Source organism: Leptodactylus fuscus, chromosome 4 (assembly GCF_031893055.1).
Source record: "Leptodactylus fuscus isolate aLepFus1 chromosome 4, aLepFus1.hap2, whole genome shotgun sequence".
Lineage (NCBI taxonomy): Eukaryota > Metazoa > Chordata > Amphibia > Anura > Leptodactylidae > Leptodactylus > Leptodactylus fuscus.
Window position 1 is genome coordinate 16,811,254 of NC_134268.1, and position 27,217 is coordinate 16,838,470.

At 48.4% G+C, this 27,217-nt stretch overlaps 1 protein-coding gene across 5 annotated transcripts in view; it reads left to right on the forward strand.

Annotated features, from left to right (window-relative positions):
- CYRIB (CYFIP related Rac1 interactor B) overlaps positions 1 to 27,217 on the forward strand; it is a 109,746-nt gene that overhangs the window by 33,343 nt on the left and 49,186 nt on the right. For 2 of the 5 annotated variants that reach the window (XM_075270100.1, XM_075270097.1), the window contains exon 1: positions 11,727 to 11,840. The exons of 2 other annotated variants lie outside the window; for them this stretch is intronic. The gene's annotated coding sequence lies outside the window, so the exon portion shown is untranslated. Of the gene's footprint in view, positions 1 to 11,726; positions 11,862 to 27,217 lie in introns of those variants that run through there. One more of the 5 variants, XM_075270099.1, reaches the window with a different exon arrangement.

The window sequence follows — 27,217 nt, forward strand, 5'->3', positions numbered from 1 at the left end:
GGGACAGGTGTGGATGAGGTCAGAGATATATGGAGGGGACAGGTGTGGATGAGGTCAGAGATATATGGAGGGGACAGGTGAGGTCAGAGATATATGGAGGGGACAGGTGTGGATGAGGTCAGAGATATATGGAGGGGACAGGTTGTGGATGGCTTTGTATGTTAGCGTTAGTAGCTTGAACTCAATTCGCTGGGCAACGGCTAACCAGTTAAGGGATTGGCAGAGGGGAGCGGCCGATGAAGATCGGGGGGTGAGGTGGATTAAGTGAGCAGCGCAGTTTAAGGCCTAGTTCACACGGGGACAGAATAGCGGGAAGTCGTGTCAAAATCAGGACCAAAATACACTTGCCGCGACTGTCAGTAACTATGTAGACACATAGTTCTGCAAGGGAGCTGTAGACACAAAATGACACAGTTTATCTAACCAAGACAATTTGCAGTACAGGTCGCTTATACCACATCATAGAGCTTCATAACTCTAGGTTATCTATGCTTTCTCAGACTCCTGAAAGGCTAATGTGCTGTAGTATGTGAACCCAACAGCAGTGGCGGATTCAGGGTTTGTGGGGCCCTGGGCAATTGACTTTGGCGGGGCCCTACTTACTGGGGGGTCTCGCACTTCTAACCTGTACTTCCCAACTGTTGAAGATTAGAAAGAGGGAACAAAAAGTGCGGCGCGCGCAGCGTGCCGCAGCAAATTAGGCCCTGCCCACTTTTATGTTGACTCCACCCATTCTCATTCAATTTTCATGTGATTCCACACAGTATAATCCTCCTACAGTCACCTGTAAATTATATCTCCCCCCCATTTTCATATACACCCTTCATCTACCCCTAGTTTCATGTCCCCCCCTCTATCTCTGTCCCCAGTTTCATGCCATTCTCCCCCTTTATCTGCCCACAGTTTCATTTCCCCCCTGTCTCTGCCCCAGTGTCATGCCGTTCTCCCCCTTCATCTGCCCCAGTGTCATGCCGTTCTCCCCCCTCCATCTGCCCCAATGTCATGCTGTTCTCTCCCTCTCTATCTGCCCCAGTGTCATGCCATTCTCCCCCCTTCATCTGCCCCAGTGTCATGCCGTTCTCCCCCCTCCATCTGCCCCAGTGTCATGCCGTTCTCCCCCCTCCATCTGCCCCAGTGTCATGCTGTTCTCCCCCCTCCATCTGCCCCAGTGCCATGCTGTTCTCCCCCTTCCATCTGCCCCAGTGCCATGCTGTTCTCCCCCTCCATCTGCCCCAGTGTCATGCTGTTCTTCCCCCCTTCATCTGCCCCAGTGTCATGCCGTTCCCCCCTCCATCTGCCCCAGTGTCATGCCGTTCTCCCCCTCCATCTGCCCCAGTGTCATGCTGTTCCTTCCCCCTTCATCTGCCCCAGTGTTATGCCGTTCCCCCCCTCCATCTGCCCCAGTGTCATGCCGTTCTCCCCCCTCCATCTGCCCCAGTGTCATGCTGTTCTTCCCCCCTTCATCTGCCCCAGTGTCATGCCGTTCTCCCCCTCCATCTGCCCCAGTGTCATGCCGTTCTCCCCCCTCCATCTGCCCCAGTGTCATGCCGTTCTCCCCCTCCATCTGCCCCAGTGTCATGCCGTTCTCCCCCCTCCATCTGCCCCAGTGTCATGCCATTCTCACACACACTCACCATTCCTCGTTCCCTCGCAGCTCTCTCCCTCATACACATATTGTAGCCGCGATGTGATGACGTCATCACATCGCGGCTACAAATGCCAGAGCTCAGCGTTAAAGTAGGAGCTGAGCTGTGACAGCTCCTGCTTTAAACGCCTATGCATTCAGCTCATCGGAGTCCTACCGCCGATGAGCCGAATACATAGGCGTTTAAAGCAGGAGCTGTCAGCTCCTGCTTTAACGCTGATCTCAGTTGGAATCGGGACATGCTGACCGGGACCATTTTGTTAGGTCCCGGCCGCGCCGTGCCGCCCTGGATCCGCCCCTGCCCAACAGTGACTACCTGCAGCCATGTCACTAGCAGGTGTATAGCGGGGGGGGGGGGACACATAATTGGGTGCTCTGGGTAATAAATACAATAGGGGGGCACAAGGTGAACCTGATAGAGCGACGCCTATATAGCATGCTACACTTGATTGTCGTCTTTCTTACACCCTACCTTTTTGACATTTGCTTAATTTCCCGTGGGACGAGGCTCATAGACACAGTGTTCTCTGTCACTGATAGATTGGTCTCCAATATTTCATACCGCATTTCCCAGAGGTCATCTGAAGGTCGATGGCCAATTTCATAATCCTGGAAAGAAATCCATCAAATCTATAAGTTACAAAGGTTATTGCCTTAAAGGGTAACTCCACCTAAACAATCCAATTCCTCTATCTCCTAGACGTGGCTCCTCGATCAGGGCTTGGAGGTCTCTCCTCTTTACATATTCATGTGCATGGAGCTGGGTACGGCGTCTTTCTGTGAGGAACAAGTTGACATTTTTATTGATCCCATTTAGGGAAAGGGAGGGATTTGAACATTTGTATTTTTTTGTTTTTTATACTTTACTTTTATTATCAGACCGCCAGAGACCTTGAACCCTAGAGGGTCTGATCGCTCACACGACACACTCATATATTGCAATGTATAGTGACTTCTATTATATGCTGTCTATGGCAGCGTGTAATAGAGCTAATATAATGACAAGCCTGAGAATCTTCCATAGGCTCTCAGCGGTCACGGCAAATGATCGCCACCCTCCAATGAGGTTGATTGGTTAATGATGGCGGAGTTCATGGCGAATGCGCACTTTAGATGCAACGGTTGCATTTAACAGCTGCGGTTGCAGCGTTTACGATCCCGGCTCCCATTGAAATCAATGGGAGCGTATACGGCCCGAAAAAACTCACGTGGCGTCTACGTGCCACATCACGCGGCACGTTACTCCGTGTGAACTCACCCTAATATTCCCATTTATCTGTTCAGTATATCTTGCATTTTGGCGACCATTGAGATGAAACCCAATATTTGTTCCCCTTTAAGACAAACCATCTAACAATAGGTATTTGTTGTTTGTTATGTATTTATTCTATATTTTTTCTGGTTTTATCCCCATTTCCGATGTTGTATGTGGAGCGGAGGCCATGCTCGGGATTATTAGTGATATCCATCTTCCATGGAAGCTGCTTCTGTCATAGAGATGAGAGGGGAGCGCGGGGCCGTGACGGCGGCTCCCAGAGAACCTTAATAAGAGACACATCTTCTACTTTCTGGTTATATTACATGTGACCGTATATAGACATTTCACAGGTCAGGGAAGTGCAGGGGAAGCAGAAGGCTGCAGTACGCAGGGCGGGTTTTTTTTCACCCTTTACTTCTTGTTTTATAGGTTTGCATAATGTCATTTTAGGTTGATGGGCGATTTCCATAATACGGGAAGATGATAAAAGCCTAAAAACTAAAAAAAAACCTAAAATATTTGACTGCATTTAAAAAACAATATACTGAAGTCACGGGGTCCAGAAAGCTGAGATATGGGGAGCGGTGTGATAGGGTCCTCACTATATTGAACTGACCTGGAAAAAACACTGTGGTTACCAAGTTTTTTTTTTTTCACTTCCTGACACTGCAGGGTTAAAGTGGTTTCCTGTTTTATGTAAATAAAGTTTTCCCACTGTGTAACAAAAAGTTCAGCAACTTTTTATAATCTTTGTGTTTCATTTTGTGCCATTTTGAAAGGGAGTGTGTCACCAGTACTAGCATATCACCCCAGCCCTGCAGATAGATAGGTTACTGTCACCAGAACCAGCATATCACCCCAGCCCTGCAGATAGATAGGTTACTGTCACCAGAACCAGAATATCACCGCAGCCCTGCAGATAGATAGGTTAGTGTCACCAGAACCAGCATATCACCCCAGCCCTGCAGATAGATAGGTTACTGTCACCAGAACCAGCATATCACCCCAATCCTGTAGATAGGTTACTGTCACCAGTACTAGCATATCACCCCAGCCCTGCAGATAGATAGGTTACTGTCACCAGAACCAGCATATCACCCCAGCCCTGCAGATAGATAGGTTAGTATCACCAGACCCAGCATGTCACCCCAGCCCTGCAGATAGATAGGTTACTGTCACCAGACCCAGTATATCACCCCAGCCCTGCAGATAGATAGGTTACTGTCACCAGAACCAGCATATCACCCCAGCCCTGCAGATAGATAGGTTACTGTCACCAGACCCAGTATATCACCCCAGTCCTGCAGATAGATAGGTTACTGTCACCAGTACCAGCATATCACCCCAGCCCTGCAGATAGATAGGTTACTGTCACCAGAACCAGCATATCACCCCAGCCCCGCAGATAGATAGGTTACTGTCACCAGACCCAGCATATCACCCCAGCCCTGCAGATAGATAGGTTAGTGTCACCAGTACTAGCATATCACCCCAGCCCTGCAGATAGATAGGTTAGTGTCACCAGAACCAGCATATCACCCCAGCCCTGCAGATAGATAGGTTAGTGTCACCAGACCCAGCATATCACCCCAGCCCCGCAGATAGATAGGTTACTGTCACCAGACCCAGCATATCACCCCAGCCCTGCAGATAGATAGGTTACTGTCACCAGAACCAGCATATCACCCCAGCCCTGCAGATAGATAGGTTACTGTCACCAGAACCAGCATATCACCCCAGCCCTGCAGATAGATAGGTTACTGTCACCAGAACCAGAATATCACCGCAGCCCTGCAGATAGATAGGTTAGTGTCACCAGAACCAGCATATCACCCCAGCCCTGCAGATAGATAGGTTACTGTCACCAGAACCAGCATATCACCCCAATCCTGTAGATAGGTTACTGTCACCAGAACCAGCATATCACCCCAGCCCTGCAGATAGATAGGTTACTGTCACCAGAACCAGCATATCACCCCAGCCCTGCATATAGATAGGTTAGTGTCACCAGAACCAGCATATCACCCCAGCCCTGCAGATAGATAGGTTACTGTCACCAGACCCAGCATATCACCCCAGCCCTGCAGATAGATAGGTTAGTGTCACCAGTACTAGCATATCACCCCAGCCCTGCAGATAGATAGGTTAGTGTCACCAGAACCAGCATATCACCGCAGCCCTGCAGATAGATAGGTTACTGTCACCAGAACCAGCATATCACCCCAGCCCTGCAGATAGATAGGTTACTGTCACCAGAACCAGCATATCACCCCAGCCCTGCAGATAGATAGGTTAGTATCACCAGACCCAGCATGTCACCCCAGCCCTGCAGATAGATAGGTTACTGTCACCAGACCCAGTATATCACCCCAGCCCTGCAGATAGATAGGTTACTGTCACCAGAACCAGCATATCACCCCAGCCCTGCAGATAGATAGGTTACTGTCACCAGACCCAGTATATCACCCCAGTCCTGCAGATAGATAGGTTACTGTCACCAGTACCAGCATATCACCCCAGCCCTGCAGATAGATAGGTTACTGTCACCAGACCCAGCATATCACCCCAGCCCTGCAGATAGATAGGTTACTGTCACCAGACCCAGCATATCACCCCAGCCCTGCAGATAGATAGGTTACTGTCACCAGTACTAGCATATCACCCCAGCCCTGCAGATAGATAGGTTACTGTCACCAGAACCAGCATATCACCCCAGCCCTGCAGATAGATAGGTTAGTATCACCAGACCCAGCATGTCACCCCAGCCCTGCAGATAGATAGGTTACTGTCACCAGACCCAGTATATCACCCCAGCCCTGCAGATAGATAGGTTACTGTCACCAGAACCAGCATATCACCCCAGCCCTGCAGATAGATAGGTTACTGTCACCAGACCCAGTATATCACCCCAGTCCTGCAGATAGATAGGTTACTGTCACCAGTACCAGCATATCACCCCAGCCCTGCAGATAGATAGGTTACTGTCACCAGAACCAGCATATCACCCCAGCCCCGCAGATAGATAGGTTACTGTCACCAGACCCAGCATATCACCCCAGCCCTGCAGATAGATAGGTTAGTGTCACCAGTACTAGCATATCACCCCAGCCCTGCAGATAGATAGGTTAGTGTCACCAGAACCAGCATATCACCCCAGCCCTGCAGATAGATAGGTTAGTGTCACCAGACCCAGCATATCACCCCAGCCCTGCAGATAGATAGGTTACTGTCACCAGACCCAGCATATCACCCCAGCCCTGCAGATAGATAGGTTACTGTCACCAGAACCAGCATATCACCCCAGCCCTGCAGATAGATAGGTTACTGTCACCAGAACCAGCATATCACCCCAGCCCTGCAGATAGATAGGTTACTGTCACCAGAACCAGCATATCACCCCAGCCCTGCAGATAGATAGGTTACTGTCACCAGAACCAGCATATCACCCCAGCCCTGCAGATAGATAGGTTACTGTCACCAGAACCAGCATATCACCCCAGTCCTGCAGATAGATAGGTTAGTATCACCAGACCCAGCATGTCACCCCAGCCCTGCAGATAGATAGGTTACTGTCACCAGACCCAGTATATCACCCCAGCCCTGCAGATAGATAGGTTACTGTCACCAGAACCAGCATATCACCCCAGCCCTGCAGATAGATAGGTTACTGTCACCAGACCCAGTATATCACCCCAGTCCTGCAGATAGATAGGTTACTGTCACCAGTACCAGCATATCACCCCAGCCCTGCAGATAGATAGGTTACTGTCACCAGAACCAGCATATCACCCCAGCCCTGCAGATAGATAGGTTACTGTCACCAGACCCAGCATATCACCCCAGCCCTGCAGATAGATAGGTTACTGTCACCAGTACTAGCATATCACCCCAGCCCTGCAGATAGATAGGTTACTGTCACCAGAACCAGCATATCACCCCAGCCCTGCAGATAGATAGGTTAGTATCACCAGACCCAGCATGTTACCCCAGCCCTGCAGATAGATAGGTTACTGTCACCAGACCCAGTATATCACCCCAGCCCTGCAGATAGATAGGTTACTGTCACCAGAACCAGCATATCACCCCAGCCCTGCAGATAGACAGGTTACTGTCACCAGACCCAGTATATCACCCCAGTCCTGCAGATAGATTGGTTACTGTCACCAGTACCAGCATATCACCCCAGCCCTGCAGATAGGTTACTGTCACCAGAACCAGCATATCACCCCAGCCCTGCAGATAGATAGGTTACTGTCACCAGACCCAGCATATCACCCCAGCCCTGCAGATAGATAGGTTACTGTCACCAGAACCAGCATATCACCCCAGCCCTGCATATAGATAGGTTACTGTCACCAGAACCAGCATATCACCCCAGCCCTGCAGATAGATAGATTAGTGTCACCAGTACCAGCATATCACCCCAGCCCTGCAGATAGATAGGTTACTGTCACCAGAACCAGCATATCACCCCAGCCCTGCAGATAGATAGGTTACTGTCACCCGAACCAGCATATCACCCCAGCCCTGCAGATAGATAGGTTAGTGTCACCAGAACCAGCATATCACCCCAGTCCTGCAGATAGATAGGTTACTGTCACCAGAACCAGCATATCACCCCAGTCCTGCAGATAGATAGGTTAGTGTCACCAGATCCAGCATATCACATCAGCCCTGCAGATAGATAGGTTAGTGTCACCAGACCCAGCATATCACCCCAGCCCCGCAGATAGATAGGTTAGTGTCACCAGAACCAGCATATCACCCCAGCCCTGCAGATAGATAGGTTACTGTCACCAGAACCAGCATATCACCCCAGCCCTGCAGATAGATAGGTTACTGTCACCAGAACCAGCATATCACCCCAGCCCTGCAGATACATAGGTTAGTATCACCAGACCCAGCATGTCACCCCAGCCCTGCAGATAGATAGGTTACTGTCACCAGACCCAGTATATCACCCCAGCCCTGCAGATAGATAGGTTACTGTCACCAGAACCAGAATATCACCCCAGCCCTGCAGATAGATAGGTTACTGTCACCAGACCCAGTATATCACCCCAGTCCTGCAGATAAATAGGTTACTGTCACCAGTACCAGCATATCACCCCAGCCCTGCAGATAGATAGGTTACTGTCACCAGAACCAGCATATCACCCCAGCCCTGCAGATAGATAGGTTACTGTCACCAGACCCAGTATATCACCCCAGCCCTGCAGATAGATAGGTTACTGTCACCAGAACCAGCATATCACCCCAGCCCTGCATATAGATAGGTTACTGTCACCAGAACCAGCATATCACCCCAGCCCTGCAGATAGATAGATTAGTGTCACCAGTACCAGCATATCACCCCAGCCCTGCAGATAGATAGGTTACTGTCACCAGAACCAGCATATCACCCCAGCCCTGCAGATAGATAGGTTACTGTCACCCGAACCAGCATATCACCCCAGCCCTGCAGATAGATAGGTTACTGTCACCAGACCCAGTATATTACCCCAGCCCTGCAGATAGATAGGTTAGTGTCACCAGAACCAGCATATCACCCCAGTCCTGCAGATAGATAGGTTACTGTCACCAGAACCAGCATATCACCCCAGTCCTGCAGATAGATAGGTTACTGTCACCAGAACCAGCATATCACCCCAGCCCTGCAGATAGATAGGTTAGTATCACCAGACCCAGCATATCACCCCAGCCCTGCAGATAGATAGGTTACTGTCACCAGAACCAGCATATCACCCCAGCCCTGCAGATAGATAGGTTACTGTCACCAGACCCAGTATATCACCCCAGCCCTGTATATAGATAGGTTACTGTCACCAGAACCAGCATATCACCCCAGTCCTGCAGATAGATAGGTTACTGTCACCAGACCCAGTATATCACCCCAGCCCTGTATATAGATAGGTTACTGTCACCAGAACCAGCATATCACCCCATTCCTGCAGATAGATAGGTTAGTGTCACCAGGACCAGAATATCACCCCAGCCCTGCAGATAGATAGGTTAGTGTCACCAGAACCAGCATATCACCCCAGCCCTGCAGATAGATAAGTTAGTGTCACCAGTACCAGAATATCACCCCAGCCCTGCAGATAGATAGGTTAGTGTCACCAGAACCAGCATATCACCCCAGCCCTGCAGATAGATAGGTTACTGTCACCAGACCCAGCATATCACCCCAGCCCTGCAGCTAGATAGGTTAGTGTCACCAGAACCAGCATATCACCCCAGCCCTGCAGATAGATAGGTTACTGTCACCAGTACCAGCATATCACCCCAGCCCTGCAGATAGATAGGTTACTGTCACCAGTACCAGCATATCACCCCAGTCCTGCAGATAGATAGGTTAGTGTCACCAGAACCAGCATATCACCCCAGTCCTGCAGATAGATAGGTTACTGTCACCAGAACCAGTATATCACCCCAGCCCTGCAGATAGATAGGTTACTGTCACCAGAACCAGCATATCACCCAGTCCTGCAGATAGATAGGTTACTGTCACCAGACCCCAGTATATCACCCCAGCCCTGCAGATAGATAGGTTAGTGTCACCAGAACCAGCATATCACCCAGTCCTGCAGATAGATAGGTTAGTGTCACCAGAACCAGCATATCACCCCAGTCCTGCAGATAGATAGGTTAGTGTCAGCAGGACCAGCATATCACCCCAGTATGTAGATAGATAGGTTAGTGTCACCAGAACCAGCATATCACCCCAGCCCTGCAGATAGATTGGTTAGTCAGTGTTTTCCCCTTGTGAATCACTACCTCATTTTCTGAGAAATCTCTGTTTTGAATATGCAAGTGAGCTCTTTGGAGCAATGGCAGCTTTCTTCATTTCATCCAAAGAGCTCATTTGCATGACCAAAACCGCGATATCTCAGCAATGGAGGCAGTGATTTACAAGGGGAAACCAGTATGATTCAGGTGACCCTAACCGGCGGGACTTGGATGATATTCTGGGCTCTGGTCACACACTGCCTTTATTGCTGTCAGTAGAGGGGAACCTTCTTGTTTGCATGTAAAGGTTTAACTGTCCATAAAGACCGAATACTGATTCTCAGAGATCAGAGTTTGCCACAGTTGTATCCCGTCTAGACAACTCCTTTAAGAAGGCATTGCCCCTGGCTGATCAGCTGATGGCCCCGGGTCCTGCTCACAGCAAACAGCCAGGTTCCTTTCACTAAAGAGGTTCCAGAGTAAAAACTCCCCCCTTCCCAGAGTGCCCATTTCCCCTATATAATCCCTATAAATGCGTCAGCAGATGCACAAATCTTTCTCCTGTCCTGGTTTGTTACTGCGTATCAGTGCACGTAAAATATATCCCACAGAGTCTGAAAACCTATAGGGTCCACTGATTTTCGTGTGTTACTGCTTTCTAAGTGGACAGGGTTTCCGTCTTTCTGGTCCCCATACAAAAGCCTGAACACTAGTGTGAACCTAATGCATGGGACGGTTTGTTCTAGGCAGACCCTCACGGGGTAGGTACACATACATCACATTCATTGCAGAAATTTCTGTAAATATAAAACTGACATTTTTATCAAAATGAATAGGGCTTCTTTGCAACAGGTGCATGGGTTTCTCAAAGCTCCATTCAGATGAACAGGACAGTGGCACAAATCTTTGCAAACAAATCTGCTACATGTGAACTTACCCTTATATTTATATGATCACAAACCTCTCTGAGCCTGCAGCGTTTCAGCTGCTCTTCCCGTTGCTAGGGCGGGTTCACACCAACGTCCGTCCTCCGCTTTGCAGGTTTCCATCTTCTGCCCGAGGAACTGGACAGGAGACGGAAACTGGCAGACAGTTTTCAAACCCATTCACTTGAATGGGTGTCCACCGTGAGCATCTTCTGCCTCTCCGCAGCGAAACCGGACACAAAGTCGGACATGCAGGACTTTGTGTATGGTTAAAAAAAAACAAAAACGGTTTTGCCGCGGAGACCAGAAGACACTCACGGGTGGACACCGACTGTCAGGTGTCCGTCTCCTGTCCGGTTTTTCGAGCAGAAGATGGAAACCCACAAAGCGTCATTTCTATAGGATAATGCATTGAATACTGGTCTAGAAGAGGCCACATGAGCGTCCACATACAACGTGGGAGCAGACAATGCAGATTTCTCTATATAGGGCCTAGTCACCAATTGTCAGGGAGACTTATACGATGTCCATCTTACCAGAGCCCCCATTAAAACTACTGGTGAGGGAATGTAGAAGGGGGCGCTCACTAGATACATACAGTCCTCAGATTGAACCCCTAAATATATACAGTCCCTTCAACCAACCCTAAACTAATTCAGCCCCCATGCCAGGCCTCCTAATACAAAATACAGCCGACTGTACCCAAAATTATTTGAGACCTCTGAATAGAGGTCAACAGAGATCAGCGGTTGGGATGTGTTTGTTTCGTCGCGGGGTCAGGGGTCGACCGCTCCTGCCGGATAGTTTGGGACACGGTCGCACATCTGGAGACCCCTGAAAAGAATCCAGAGATGATAAATAATTATAACATATGTGTGGAGTATTTTACCTTGATTATAGACATTAAATATATTAATAAAAAGTCGAAAGGAAGAGGTTAATTATATAATGTGTTATTATATTATTGTACTGAGGGTGATGATAATAATTCAGGGACTCCTAATAGCATTGCCAACCATTTGCCAACCATAACAAGGCGACCGGAAGTCGGATGTCGTCACAGCGCGGGCGCCATCTTGCTCCCCCCATTTGAAGCCGCTCTTGCCGGCAGGCAGAGGAGGGGGCGGGGAGGCTGCTGAGGGTGTCCGCCCCCGCCGCTGCTGCAGTGTGTGTCAGAGCCGGGAGCTTCAATGAGGAGGAAGCAGTGAATGGAGATGCGGCAGCGGGGACTCTAGGCCCGAGGAGCGACCTTCTCTATCGTGCCCCGGCCCAGCTACAGCAGGTGAGTGAGGAGGGAGACCTGGTACAGTGTGCCAGCCTAGCCATGATCTCCCCTGTGTGCCAGCCTAGCCATGATCTCCCCTGTGTGCCAGCCTAGCCATGATCTCCCCTGTGTGCCAGCCTAGCCATGATCTCTGCTGTGTGCCAGCCTAGCCACGATCTCCCCTGTGTGCCAGCCTAGCCACGATCTCCCCTGTGTGCCAGCCTAGCCACGATCTCCCCTGTGTGCCAGCCTAGCCATGATCTCCCCTGTGTGCCAGCCTAGCCATGATCTCCCCTGTGTGCCAGCCTAGCCATGATCTCCCCTGTGTGCCAGCCTAGCCATGATCTCCCCTGTGTGCCAGCCTAGCCATGATCTCTGCTGTGTGCCAGCCTAGCCATGATCTCCCCTGTGTGCCAGCCTAGCCATGATCTCTGCTGTGTGCCAGCCTAGCCATGATCTCTGCTGTGTGCCAGCCTAGCCATGATCTCTGCTGTGTGCCAGCCTAGCCATGATCTCTCCTGTGTGCCAGCCTAGCCATGATCTCCCCTGTGTGCCAGCCTAGCCATGATCTCCCCTGTGTGCCAGCCTAGCCATGATCTCCGCTGTGTGCCAGCCTAGCCATGATCTCTGCTGTGTGCCAGCCTAGCCATGATCTCCCCTGTGTGCCAGCCTAGCCATGATCTCTCCTGTGTGCCAGCCTAGCCATGATCTCTCCTGTGTGCCAGCCTATCCATGATCTCCCCTGTGTGCCAGCCTAGCCATGATCTCCCCTGTGTGCCAGCCTAGCCATGATCTCTCCTGTGTGCCAGCCTAGCCACGATCTCTGCTGTGTGCCAGCCTAGCCACGATCTCTGCTGTGTGCCAGCCTAGCCACGATCTCCCCTGTGTGCCAGCCTAGCTATGATCTCCCCTGTGTGCCAGCCTAGCCATGATCTCCCCTGTGTGCCAGCCTAGCCATGATCTCCCCTGTGTGCCAGCCTAGCCATGATCTCCCCTGTGTGCCAGCCTAGCCATGATCTCCCCTGTGTGCCAGCCTAGCCATGATCTCTGCTGTGTGCCAGCCTAGCCATGATCTCCCCTGTGTGCCAGCCTAGCCATGATCTCTGCTGTGTGCCAGCCTAGCCATGATCTCCCCTGTGTGCCAGCCTAGCCATGATCTCTGCTGTGTGCCAGCCTAGCCATGATCTCTCCTGTGTGCCAGCCTAGCCATGATCTCCGCTGTGTGCCAGCCTAGCCATGATCTCCGCTGTGTGCCAGCCTAGCCATGATCTCCGCTGTGTGCCAGCCTAGCCATGATCTCTCCTGTGTGCCAGCCTAGCCATGATCTCCCCTGTGTGCCAGCTGGGCTTATGTCTGCCAGCCTAGCCATGATCTCCCCTGTGTGCCAGCCTAGCCATGATCTCTCCTGTGTGCCAGCCTAGCCATGATCTCCCCTGTGTGCCAGCCTAGCCATGATCTCTCCTGTGTGCCAACCTAGCCATGATCTCCCCTGTGTGCCAGCCTAGCCATGATCTCCCCTGTGTGCCAGCCTAGCCATGATCTCCCCTGTGTGCCAGCCTAGCCATGATCTCCCCTGTGTGCCAGCCTAGCCACGATCTCCCCTGTGTGCCAGCCTAGCCACGATCTCCCCTGTGTGCCAGCCTAGCCATGATCTCCCCTGTGTGCCAGCCTAGCCATGATCTCCCCTGTGTGCCAGCCTAGCCATGATCTCCCCTGTGTGCCAGCCTAGCCATGATCTCCCCTGTGTGCCAGCCTAGCCATGATCTCCCCTGTGTGCCAGCCTAGCCAGGATCTCCCCTGTGTGCCAGCCTAGCCAGGATCTCCCCTGTGTGCCAGCCTAGCCATGATCTCTCCTGTGTGCCAGCCTAGCCATGATCTCCCCTGTGTGCCAGCCTAGCCACGATCTCCCCTGTGTGCCAGCCTAGCCAGGATCTTTCCTGTGTGCCAGCCTAGCCACGATCTCCCCTGTGTGCCAGCCTAGCCACGATCTCCCCTGTGTGCCAGCCTAGCCACGTTCTCCCCTGTGTGCCAGCCTAGCCATGATCTCCCCTGTGTGCCAGCCTAGCCATGATCTCCCCTGTGTGCCAGCCTAGCCATGATCTCCCCTGTGTGCCAGCCTAGCCATGATCTCTCCTGTGTGCCAGCCTAGCCATGATCTCTCCTGTGTGCCAGCCTAGCCATGATCTCCCCTGTGTGCCAGCTGGGCTTATGTCTGCCAGCCTAGCCATGATCTCCCCTGTGTGCCAGCCTAGCCATGATCTCTCCTGTGTGCCAGCCTAGCCATGATCTCCCCTGTGTGCCAGCCTAGCCATGATCTCTCCTGTGTGCCAACCTAGCCATGATCTCCCCTGTGTGCCAGCCTAGCCATGATCTCCCCTGTGTGCCAGCCTAGCCATGATCTCCCCTGTGTGCCAGCCTAGCCATGATCTCCCCTGTGTGCCAGCCTAGCCACGATCTCCCCTGTGTGCCAGCCTAGCCACGATCTCCCCTGTGTGCCAGCCTAGCCATGATCTCCCCTGTGTGCCAGCCTAGCCATGATCTCCCCTGTGTGCCAGCCTAGCCATGATCTCCCCTGTGTGCCAGCCTAGCCATGATCTCCCCTGTGTGCCAGCCTAGCCACGATCTCCCCTGTGTGCCAGCCTAGCCAGGATCTCCCCTGTGTGCCAGCCTAGCCATGATCTCTCCTGTGTGCCAGCCTAGCCATGATCTCCCCTGTGTGCCAGCCTAGCCACGATCTCCCCTGTGTGCCAGCCTAGCCAGGATCTTTCCTGTGTGCCAGCCTAGCCACGATCTCCCCTGTGTGCCAGCCTAGCCACGATCTCCCCTGTGTGCCAGCCTAGCCACGTTCTCCCCTGTGTGCCAGCCTAGCCATGATCTCCCCTGTGTGCCAGCCTAGCCATGATCTCCCCTGTGTGCCAGCCTAGCCATGATCTCCCCTGTGTGCCAGCCTAGCCATGATCTCTCCTGTGTGCCAGCCTAGCCATGATCTCTCCTGTGTGCCAGCCTATCCATGATCTCCCCTGTGTGCCAGCCTAGCCACGATCTCCCCTGTGTGCCAGCCTAGCCACGTTCTCCCCTGTGTGCCAGCCTAGCCACGATCTCCCCTGTGTGCCAGCCTAGCCATGATCTCCCCTGTGTGCCAGCCTAGCCATGATCTCCCCTGTGTGCCAGCCTAGCCATGATCTCTCCTGTGTGCCAGCCTAGCCATGATCTCTCCTGTGTGCCAGCCTATCCACGATCTCCCCTGTGTGCCAGCCTAGCCACGATCTCCCCTGTGTGCCAGCCTAGCCACGATCTCCCCTGTGTGCCAGCCTAGCCACGATCTCCCCTGTGTGCCAGCCTAGCCACGATCTCCCCTGTGTGCCAGCCTAGCCACGATCTCCCCTGTGTGCCAGCCTAGCCACGATCTCCCCTGTGTGCCAGCCTAGCCACGATCTCCCCTGTGTGCCAGCCTAGCCACGATCCCCCTGTGTGCCAGCCTAGCCACGTTCTCCCCTGTGTGCCAGCCTAGCCACGTTCTCCCCTGTGTGCCAGCCTAGCCACGATCTCCCCTGTGTGCCAGCCTAGCCACGATCTCCCCTGTGTGCCAGCCTAGCCACGATCTCCCCTGTGTGCCAGCCTAGCCACGATCTCCCCTGTGTGCCAGCCTAGCCACGATCTCCCCTGTGTGCCACCCTAGCCACGATCTCCCCTGTGTGCCAGCATATCCATTTTTATCCTTGTTTGCCAGTCTAGCCATGATTATCTTTGGGTGCTGGCCTAGCCATGATCTTCCCCATGTGCCAGCCTAGCCATTATTCTCTCCAGTGTTCCATCCTAGCCACGGTTTATCCTGTGTGCCAACCTGCCTGTGATTTTCCCATGTGCCCTGTGACCTTCATTGCCCCATAGTGCCATCATGCCCCTTATTCCCCTTGCCAGATAGCCCATCATTTCTGTAGTGTACCAGCCTACCCACTATTCCCTCTCTGTGATAAATTGCTTGTCGTTTCCACTTTGTGCCAGTTTGCCTATTTTTTCTCTTATGCCATCTCACCCGTCATCTTTACTATGTGGGCCAGCTTGCCCATGATTCCCCCTGTGTGTCAACCTACACACTACCCCCTACTGTGCCAACATGCTCTTCATCCCCCCCTCCAGTGTCAACATGCTCTTCATTGCCCCCCCCCCCCCATGTTGAGCATGTTGGCACGGTTGGTGGGAGGGGATGAAGAGCCTTCTCTTGGCCCCCCCCCTCTGTGTCAACATCCATTATAGTAGTTATGGGAGCCTTCACACAGAGTATACGCTCTGCTCATTCTGAATTTAAAACACGTTCAGAATGAGCGCGTAAAAAACAGCTCCCATTGACTTGAATAGGTGTCGGCATACGAGCGTATCACATTGAAAGCAATAGGAGGCTTTTTTACGCGCTCATTCTGAATGTGTTTTACATTCAGAATGAGCAGAGCGTATACTCCGTGTGAAGGCTCCCATATTCTTGTACATAGGAGCAGTATTATAGTAGTTATATTCTTGTACATAGGGGGCAGTATTATAGTAGTTATATTCTTGTACATAGGAGCAGTATTATAGTAGTTATATTCTTGTACATAGGAGCAGTATTATAGTAGTTATATTCTTGTACATAGGAGCAGTATTATAGTAGTTATATTCTTGTACATAGGAGCAGTATTATAGTAGTTATATTCTTGTACATAGGGGGCAGTATTATAGTAGTTATATTCTTGTACATAGGAGCAGTATTATAGTAGTTATATTCTTGTACATGGGAGTAGTATTATAGTAGTTATATTCTTGTACATAGGAGCAGTATTATAGTAGTTATATTCTTGTACATAGGAGTACTATTATAGTAGTTATATTCTTGTACATAGGGGGCAGTATTATAGTAGTTATATTCTTGTACATAGGAGCAGTATTATAGTAGTTATATTCTTGTACATAGGGGGCAGTATTATAGTAGTTATATTCTTGTACATAGGGGGCAGTATTATAGTAGTTATATTCTTGTACATAGGAGCAGTATTATAGTAGTTATATTCTTGTACATAGGAGTACTATTATAGTAGTTATATTCTTGTACATAGGGGGCAGTATTATAGTAGTTATATTCTTGTACATAGGAGCAGTATTATAGTAGTTATATTCTTGTACATAGGGGGCAGTATTATAGTAGTTATATTCTTGTACATAGGAGTACTATTATAGTAGTTATATTCTTGTACATAGGGGGCAGTATTATAGTAGTTATATTCTTGTACATAGGAGCAGTATTATAGTAGTTATATTCTTGTACATAGGGGGCAGTATTATAGTAGTTATATTCTTGTACATAGGAGCAGTATTATAGTAGTTATATACTTGTACATAGGAGCAGTATTATAGTAGTTATATTCTTGTACATAGGGGGCAGTATTATAGTAGTTATATTCTTGTACATAGGAGTAGTATTATAGTAGTTATATTCTTGTACATAGGAGCAGTATTATAGTAGTTATATTCTTGTACATAGGAGCAGTATTATAGTAGTTATATACTTGTACATAGGAGCAGTATTATAGTAGTTATATTATTGTACATAGGAGCAGTATTATAGTAGTTATATTCTTGTACATAGGAGTAGTATTATAGTAGTTATATTCTTGTACATAGGAGTAGTATTGTAGTTATATTCTTGTACATAGGAGCAGTATTATAGTAGTTATATTCTTGTACATAGGAGCAGTATTATAGTAGTTATATTCTTGTACATAGGGGTAGTATTGTAGTAGTTATGTTCTTGTACATAGGAGCAGTATTATAGTAGTTATATTCTTGTACATAGGAGGTAGTATTATAGTAGTTATATTCTTGTACATAGGAGTAGTATTATAGTAGTTATATTCTTGTACATAGGGGTAGTATTGTAGTAGTTATGTTCTTGTACATAGGAGCAGTATTATAGTAGTTATATTCTTGTACATAGGAGGTAGTATTATAGTAGTTATATTCTTGTACATAGGAGTAGTATTATAGTAGTTATATTCTTGTACATAGGAGTAGTATTATAGTAGTTATATTCTTGTACATAGGAGTAGTATTATAGTAGTTATATTCTTGTACATAGGAGCAGTATTATAGTAGTTATATTCTTGTACATAGGAGTAGTATTATAGTAGTTATATTCTTGTACATAGGAGTAGTATTATAGTAGTTATATACTTGTACATAGGAGTAGTATTATAGTAGTTATATTCTTGTACATAGGAGCAGTATTATAGTAGTTATATTCTTGTACATAGGAGCAGTATTATAGTAGTTATATTCTTGTACATAGGAGTAGTATTATAGTAGTTATATTCTTGTACATAGGAGCAGTATTATAGTAGTTATAGTCTTGTACATAGGAGCAGTATTATAGTAGTTATAGTCTTGTAGATAGCTGGTAGTATTTTCCTCCTTGTGCTATTCCTTGTGGATACAGAACAGTTGTAATGTCTTCTCATGTCCTTACACTACAGTTAATGTGCTGCTTTCAGTCTTTCTGGATTATCAGATGTCAGATTATTGGATTTGTTCTACTACTTGGCGTCTTTCCCCTGTTTGTTCCATCACTTCCCGCCTTTGGCTTCTCTCCTGTGGTCTGAGGTGTTGCAGCAGAGACATGTGTGTGTCTATCTGATACGCTTGTTCTTTGGAGTGGGTCAGATGGATCCTGTGAAGATGCCTGGGCCGGCCACACGCCGTGTGGTGTCGGTCAGATCACTTAATCTTGGCCAGGCCTTATTATTACCCAATTACAGGTTGGTGAGTTAATGCCGGCCTTCTCGGCTTCCTCGCTTTGAGCCGCTGCCATGCATACTAATTGATAGGCTCGGTGTAAATGGAAGGTATTATTACGGGACTCAGGCCTCTGCACGGTGCAGCCACAACCCGGCCCCGTCCTGTAATCTGGAGCTTGAAGTGCTCTGATTTGCAATATTGTTCGAGACCTCATTAATGGTGAGATCAGAGGAGCTGCCGAGCATAGATCTTTAACCCTTCGAATGCTGCAATTGACCTGTCTTTAAACGAAGCTGCTTTGAGGATGTGGTTGCAATGCAAACCTTGTATGGGCAGACTGGCGATGGGCTCTCTGTGGGGTCCGGGTCCTGACAGATCACCTACAGATACCGATGATTTCGATTTGGTGTTGTAAAACCGCATTAATGGAAAAAATGAGAACTGCCGTATAAATAGGGGGTGTGACATTAATTGTCCACCAGGTAAAATGTTCATTTTCTCAGGATTTTGATTTAGGTTCTCACCTGGATCGCACCTATCATGAGAACAGGGGTCCCCTGTACCCCCTTCTGAATGGAGTTGTGATCTGTGTGGGACTGGCTGCGTACAGCTCAGAAATCCCTATTACTCCCCTAGAGCGTGTGCGAGTCCACCTATTCATTCACATGGGGGGTCCCAGTGATGTGACCCCCTCCGCTCATCCACTTGCTCCCTACAAGTTGTAAATTTGACACAGTCTCAGAACCCCAATATCTGCACCTTATATTCAGGGACTGCCTTACGCCTCCCTGAATGTCGTCTTGTATTACTCAGTTTGGGGTCACAGGTGCGGATATATGAAGACTGGTGTTATTAATTCATATTGCCTTCACCACGGGACAGGGGGCCTCTGTTGGCCACCCGGGGTTCGGATACTGGGTGGGATACAGGTTGCCTATCAACCGCTGGACTCTTATCTGGGTGTCCACCATTTCAGGACGTGTAGTGAAGTGTCTACAGGAAGTTCTGGCCATAGACTTAAAGGGGTTAAATATTGATAACCGCGGGTGGGTCATCAAGATCAGATGGGGGAGGGGGGTAATCGAACTCCTGTGATCGCCGTTTTCACTTTTCAGGCCATATGATGTCTTGTTCACTAATGCCGTGGCCTGTTTGCGGTTCAGTCCCATTCAAGTCCCGTGGTCCCTTCAAATGGCTGTCCGGCCGTCCCTGTCCCTAATCCTAGACAACCCCTAAAGTGTAAAAAAAAAAAATGGGACAACATTAAAGTGACTCTCCCCATCCTCAATGTTTTGAGTACAACATATCGGGGTCCGTTGACTTGTGCCTCATCCAAAAGAAGATCTAATAAAGTCAAATTGGAAGGGGGGACGTTTGTTTGCCCAATAGATGGGACCCCACCATGTCCATTGGATAGGACGCCATTATCGGAGATGGGATCAGAGCCAGTTAGACCGGACTAAGGGGCCAGTTTGACTTTATTTTGGTAGTATGGTAACAAAGACAGACGGTAGTAGTAAATGAGGCCTAGTATTTTGGGATTTGTTGGATCCAGTTTGAACATTTACCCCCTCATTTAAGACCCCCCCCTTCCATAGGGCCCGCACTATATACAGCGTATACAAGAGTAACGAATAAAGTTTTCTATGTATTCGTCCCAGAGTTTGTGAAAGAGGAACCGAGCCTCGTACCCTTGTCAATCCTGACGGGTCAACTATGATATCTGTCATTTCCCACACTGTCGGGCGTGGGCCGATGTAATGTGCAAAAAATATTAAAAACGGTGAAAATTCTGCAAAAAACAGGGAATTTATGAAGACGTGTATAAACATCCAATGCAGTGGGATTATAAGCGTCTGTTCACACCCAGCAATTTTTTACAGTGTGTCAGTGCAGGAGGCCATGCCGTCTAGCTCACGGATACTTGTCTAGAATGAATGCGATTGTGACAGACCTTCAGCTCTGAGAAGTGTTGGAGAAAACTGGAAGACCTCGCTCTCTTGTGTCACAGACTACGGAGTGCAAGCAGCAACGGCAACTATTTAGCACCCTAAGGCTGGGGACACCCATGAAGAGTTCGCAACGGGATATCGCCGTGAAATAATCGGTTGCGTTGTGAACGGCACACACTGCCTAAAATACCCGCAGCACAAAGCAACGCGTGAATTATTGCATTGCAGTCGGTAGCGGCAAAACCAGCGGTTTTTGGAGGGTCCGCTGTGGCCGTAGCCTAATCCGGCGTGCACCTGATACCTGACCGCTCCAGTGATTGATTAGATTGGCTGCGCAGGATCATGTGACCAAGTAAAAACGAATGGGGGTATTGGTCTGTCCTCCAATGAGCCGAGGGTATAACGTATAGACCTCACTCCGTAGGGGAAGGCGGTTCTGCAAGCTGTCCATGTATTACCTGACTGCTGCCATGTAATACAGGATGGTGCAGGGACCCCAGAACTAGAGACACTCTTTATATCCAAGAGATGAAGGCCCTGAACATGGGACCACCAGTCAGCAAGACCCTATTATAGTGGGGAGATATACAGTGTCCAGAGCCGTATCCACCAGCCCTGCGTCGGTCAGTGGTCACACACTGTAGTGGGTAGTCACGGTTTTACCTGCTGCATCCTATGCAGATCTGTTAACAGCAGCTTGCTGACTGTTTCCAGACTCCATATGAAACAAGTACGACCAAGAAAGTTGCAGGTGTTGGCCGCCGTCCACCTAAGGCGCGGTGTGTCGTCAGCGTGAAGGGCCTCCCATCATTTCATGTACAATACGACGCCCGCACTTCCTCATTGTATAATAGTTGTCAGGAGGAAGTTTGTGGTGTCGTTGTGCGATCAGTATCACCGCCTGGTTGTATCACTGCTGACCGCCCGCTCTACTTTTACTTACGTAAATGGATTAGTGCTGGATCCCTCGCAAGCGTATTGGCGGAGGGTGGGGGGTATTATCGACGGCGGAGTGTAATTTTTTAAAAATGTAGTATTTTAGCCTGATGCAGCAGAGCTGAACGTGTTGTGCAAGCCATTAGAGCGCCAGTTTGTGTTGAATGACAGGCTGAGCTCTGCTATGTCCGTCCGTACTTGACTCATCTTTGCTACACCTTCATGTACTAAACTCGTCTCTACTCTCCGCTAATTATGACTAATTATGTGATCTTCATTGTAGATTTCCACCCAAGCCTCTTTAGGGTAGTTCTGGTCAATGGGAGAAGCAGAAAAGCTGAGTGACGGCCCCTGCGCAAATGTTGGGAAAACTTGATCTAGAAGCGTAACGTAACTAGGACACTTCTGATCAGTTTAACCCCTTGTGTGCTGCAGGGGATGAATAATCGATAGCATGCGGCCTCCGGCATCTGTTCCGGGGGCGGCCTATTGATCCAGCGATGTATATAATGAGCCGTGGAATTAATTGGGTCAGCCACGTGTTTGCTGCCACTGATAGAGCTGGATGGAGAGAGGTCACATGAGGGGAGGAATGAGTGGCTTGTGCTGCCCGTCTATTCTGTTCTAGCCAGGACTGGTGATATGCCCAGTCACAGGATGGCATTATAGTGAAGGCGATGGCAACCCTGTCTAAGAATAAACTCAGAATTCACTGAACTTTACCACAGAAAGTAGGACCTGACAGAAAAAATACAGCGTGAGAATTGGTTGTTGTCCTGGCCTGAGACTTCCTCGGTGCGATGACAATATTACAGCCAATGGAGAACGTTATTGGGGAAAACTGTGAGCCGGGATACAAGATGAGATACGGCAGGACATGGAGGTATATACAGGCTGTGTATGGTATATAGCAGTACATTTACCACAGATGTTACACCTGTAGTCTGGATACAAGATGAGATACGGCAGGACATGGAGGTATATACAGGCTGTGTATGGTATATAGCAGTACATTTACCACAGATGTTACACCTGTAGTCTGGATACAAGATGAGATACGGCAGGACATGGAGGTATATACAGGCTCTGTATGGTATATAGCAGTACATTTACCACAGATGTTACACCTGTAGTCTGGATACTAGATGAGATACGGCAGGACATGGAGGTATATACAGGCTCTGTATGGTATATAGCAGTACATTTACCACAGATGTTACACCTGTAGTCTGGATACAAGATGAGATACGGCAGGACATGGAGGTATATACAGGCTGTGTATGGTATATAGCAGTACATTTACCACAGATGTTACACCTGTAGTCTGGATACTAGATGAGATACGGCAGGACATGGAGGTATATACAGGCCTGTATGGTATATAGCAGTACATTTACCACAGATGTTACACCTGTAGTCTGGATACAAGATGAGATACGGCAGGACATGGAGGTATATACAGGCTCTGTATGGTATATAGCAGTACATTTACCACACATGTTACACCTGTAGTCTGGATACAAGATGAGATACGGCAGGACATGGAGGTATATACAGGCTCTGTATGGTATATAGCAGTACATTTACCACACATGTTACACCTGTAGTCTGGATACAAGATGAGATACGGCAGGACATGGAGGTATATACAGGCCTGTATGGTATATAGCAGTACATTTACCACAGATGTTACACCTGTAGTCTGGATACTAGATGAGATACGGCAGGACATGGAGGTATATACAGGCTGTGTATGGTATATAGCAGTACATTTACCACAGATGTTACACCTGTAGTCTGGATACTAGATGAGATACGGCAGGACATGGAGGTATATACAGGCTGTGTATGGTATATAGCAGTACATTTACCACAGATGTTACACCTGTAGTCTGGATACAAGATGAGATACGGCAGGACATGGAGGTATATACAGGCTCTGTATGGTATATAGCAGTACATTTACCACACATGTTACACCTGTAGTCTGGATACAAGATGAGATACGGCAGGACATGGAGGTATATACAGGCTCTGTATGGTATATAGCAGTACATTTACCACACATGTTACACCTGTAGTCTGGATACAAGATGAGATACGGCAGGACATGGAGGTATATACAGGCTCTGTATGGTATATAGCAGTACATTTACCACAGATGTTACACCTGTAGTCTGGATACTAGATGAGATACGGCAGGACATGGAGGTATATACAGGCTCTGTATGGTATATAGCAGTACATTTACCACAGATGTTACACCTGTAGTCTGGATACAAGATGAGATACAGCAGGACATGAAGGTATATACAGGTCTGTATGGTATATAGCAGTACATTTACCACAGATGTTACACCTGTAGTCTGGATACAAGATGAGATACGGCAGGACATGGAGGTATATACAGGCTGTGTATGGTATATACCAGTACATTTACCACAGATGTTACGCCTGTAGTCTGGATACTAGATGAGATACGGCAGGACATGGAGGTATATACAGGCTGTGTATGGTATATAGCAGTACATTTACCACAGATGTTACGCCTGTAGCCTGGATACAAGATGAGATACGGCAGGACATGGAGGTATATACAGGTCTGTGTGGTATATAGCAGTACATTTACCACAGATGTTACGCCTGTAGCCTGGATACAAGATGAGATACGGCAGGACATGGAGGTATATACAGGTCTGTATGGTATATAGCAGTACATTTACCACAGATGTTACACCTGTAGTCTGGATACAAGATGAGATACGGCAGGACATGGAGGTATATACAGGCTCTGTATGGTATATAGCAGTACATTTACCACAGATGTTACACCTGTAGTCTGGATACAAGATGAGATACAGCAGGACATGGAGGTATATACAGGCTCTGTATGGTATATAGCAGTACATTTACCACAGACGTTACACCTGTAGTCTGGATACAAGATGAGATACGGCAGGACATGGAGGTATATACAGGCTCTGTATGGTATATAGCAGTACATTTACCACAGATGTTACACCTGTAGTCTGGATACAAGATGAGATACGGCAGAACATGGAGGTATATACAGGCTGTGTATGGTATATAGCAGTACATTTACCACAGATGTTACACCTGTAGCCTGGATACTAGATGAGATACGGCAGGACATGGAGGTATATACAGGCTCTGTATGGTATATAGCAGTACATTTACCACAGATGTTACACCTGTGTCAGTTATATCTGAGTTGCCCTGCTGTGCAGCGTTGTAGGAGATGTAGTGTATATAGCATATACTGTATCGGCATCATACTGACTGTTTCCAGTTGGCGCCTTCAGGCTTGTGAATACAGCTCTGAAAGTGACTAGCAGTGATTCCTCTGTGTAGCCATGTGGTGGGTTCTCTGCCGCCGCCGGCCCCTTCCCACCTGACAGCTGCAGTTACATTCACTGACCGTAGCAGACGTCAATTACTTCAGTTCTCCTCCATTTCACATGGTTCTGTATGGCAGAACACGCCGTAACCTTTCAATTTTTCGCATTCCTCTTCTGGAATTTTAATTTGCCGCGTATTTCATTGGGTATTTTATATATTTTGCATAACGATATTTAGTAAGACTGAGTAATAGTAGAATTCCAGTAAGCTGGCATGTCTGGTACCCAAGTCATCCTCAGCCCCACGGGGCTGTAATGGGGCCTTATATACAGTATGTGAGGGTATATGGGGCCCTTCATAAGAATGTGAGGGTATGTGGCCCCTTCATACAGTATGTGAGAGTATATGGGTTCTTAATACAGTATGTAAGGGTATACAGGGCCCTTCATACAGTATGTAAGGGTATACAGGGCCCTTCATACAGTATGTAAGGGTATACAGGGCCCTTCATACAGTATGTAAGGGTATACAGGGCCCTTCATACAGTATATGAGCCGTGTGAGGGTATATGATACACTTCATAAAGTATGCGAGGATATATGGGGCCCTTCATACATTATTTGAGGCTATATGGGGCCCTTTATACAGTGTGTGAGGATATGCTGGGCCCTTTATACAGTGTGTGAGAGTATACAAGGTCTTTCATACAGTATGTTAGGGTATACTGGTCGCTTCATACAGTATGTGAGGGTATACCGGACGCTTCATACAGTATGTGAGGGTATACCGGACGCTTCATACAGTATGTGAGGGTATACCGGTCGCTTCATACAGTATGTGAGGGTATACTGGTCGCTTCATACAGTATGTGAGGGTATACCGGACGCTTCATACAGTATGTGAGGGTATACTGGTCGCTTCATACAGTATGTGAGGGTATACCGGTCGCTTCATACAGTATGTGAGGGTATACTGGTCGCTTCATACAGTATGTTAGGGTATACCGGTCGCTTCATACAGTATGTGAGGGTATACCGGTCGCTTCATACAGTATGTGAGGGTATACTGGTCGCTTCATACAGTATGTTAGGGTATACTGGTCGCTTCATACAGTATGTGAGGGTATACTGGTCGCTTCATACAGTATGTTAGGGTATACTGGTCGCTTCATACAGTATGTGAGGGTATACCGGACGCTTCATACAGTATGTGAGGGTATACCGGACGCTTCATACAGTATGTGAGGGTATACTGGTCGCTTCATACAGTATGTTAGGGTATACTGGTCGCTTCATACAGTATGTGAGGGTATACCGGACGCTTCATACAGTATGTGAGGGTATACTGGTCGCTTCATACAGTATGTTAGGGTATACTGGTCGCTTCATACAGTATGTTAGGGTATACTGGTCGCTTCATACAGTATGTGAGGGTATACCGGACGCTTCATACAGTATGTGAGGGTATACCGGACGCTTCATACAGTATGTGAGGGTATACCGGTCGCTTCATACAGTATGTGAGGGTATACTGGTCGCTTCATACAGTATGTTAGGGTATACTGGTCGCTTCATACAGTATGTGAGGGTATACCGGTTGCTTCATACAGTATGTGAGGGTATACCGGTCGCTTCATACAGTATGTGAGGGTATACCGGTCGCTTCATACAGTATGTGAGGGTATACTGGTCGCTTCATACAGTATGTGAGGGTATACCGGACGCTTCATACAGTATGTGAGGGTATACCGGACGCTTCATACAGTATGTGAGGGTATACTGGTCGCTTCATACAGTATGTTAGGGTATACTGGATGCTTCATACAGTATGTGAGGGTATACCGGACGCTTCATACAGTATGTGAGGGTATACCGGACGCTTCATACAGTATGTGAGGGTATACCGGTCGCTTCATACAGTATGTGAGGGTATACTGGTCGCTTCATACAGTATGTTAGGGTATACTGGTCGCTTCATACAGTATGTGAGGGTATACCGGTCGCTTCATACAGTATGTGAGGGTATACTGGTCGCTTCATACAGTATGTTAGGGTATACTGGTCGCTTCATACAGTATGTGAGGGTATACCGGACGCTTCATACAGTATGTGAGGGTATATTGGGCTTTTCATACAGTATGTGAGGGTATACGGGGTCCTTCATACAGTATGTGAGGGTATACTGGACACTTCATACAGTATGTGAGGATATACTGGACACTTCATACAGTATGTGAGGGTATATTGGGCTTTTCATACAGTATGTTAGGGTATACGGGGTCCTTCATACAGTATGTGAGGGTATACTGGACACTTCATACAGTATGTGAGGGTATACTGGTCGCTTCATACAGTATCTGGGTATATGGGGTCCTTCATACAG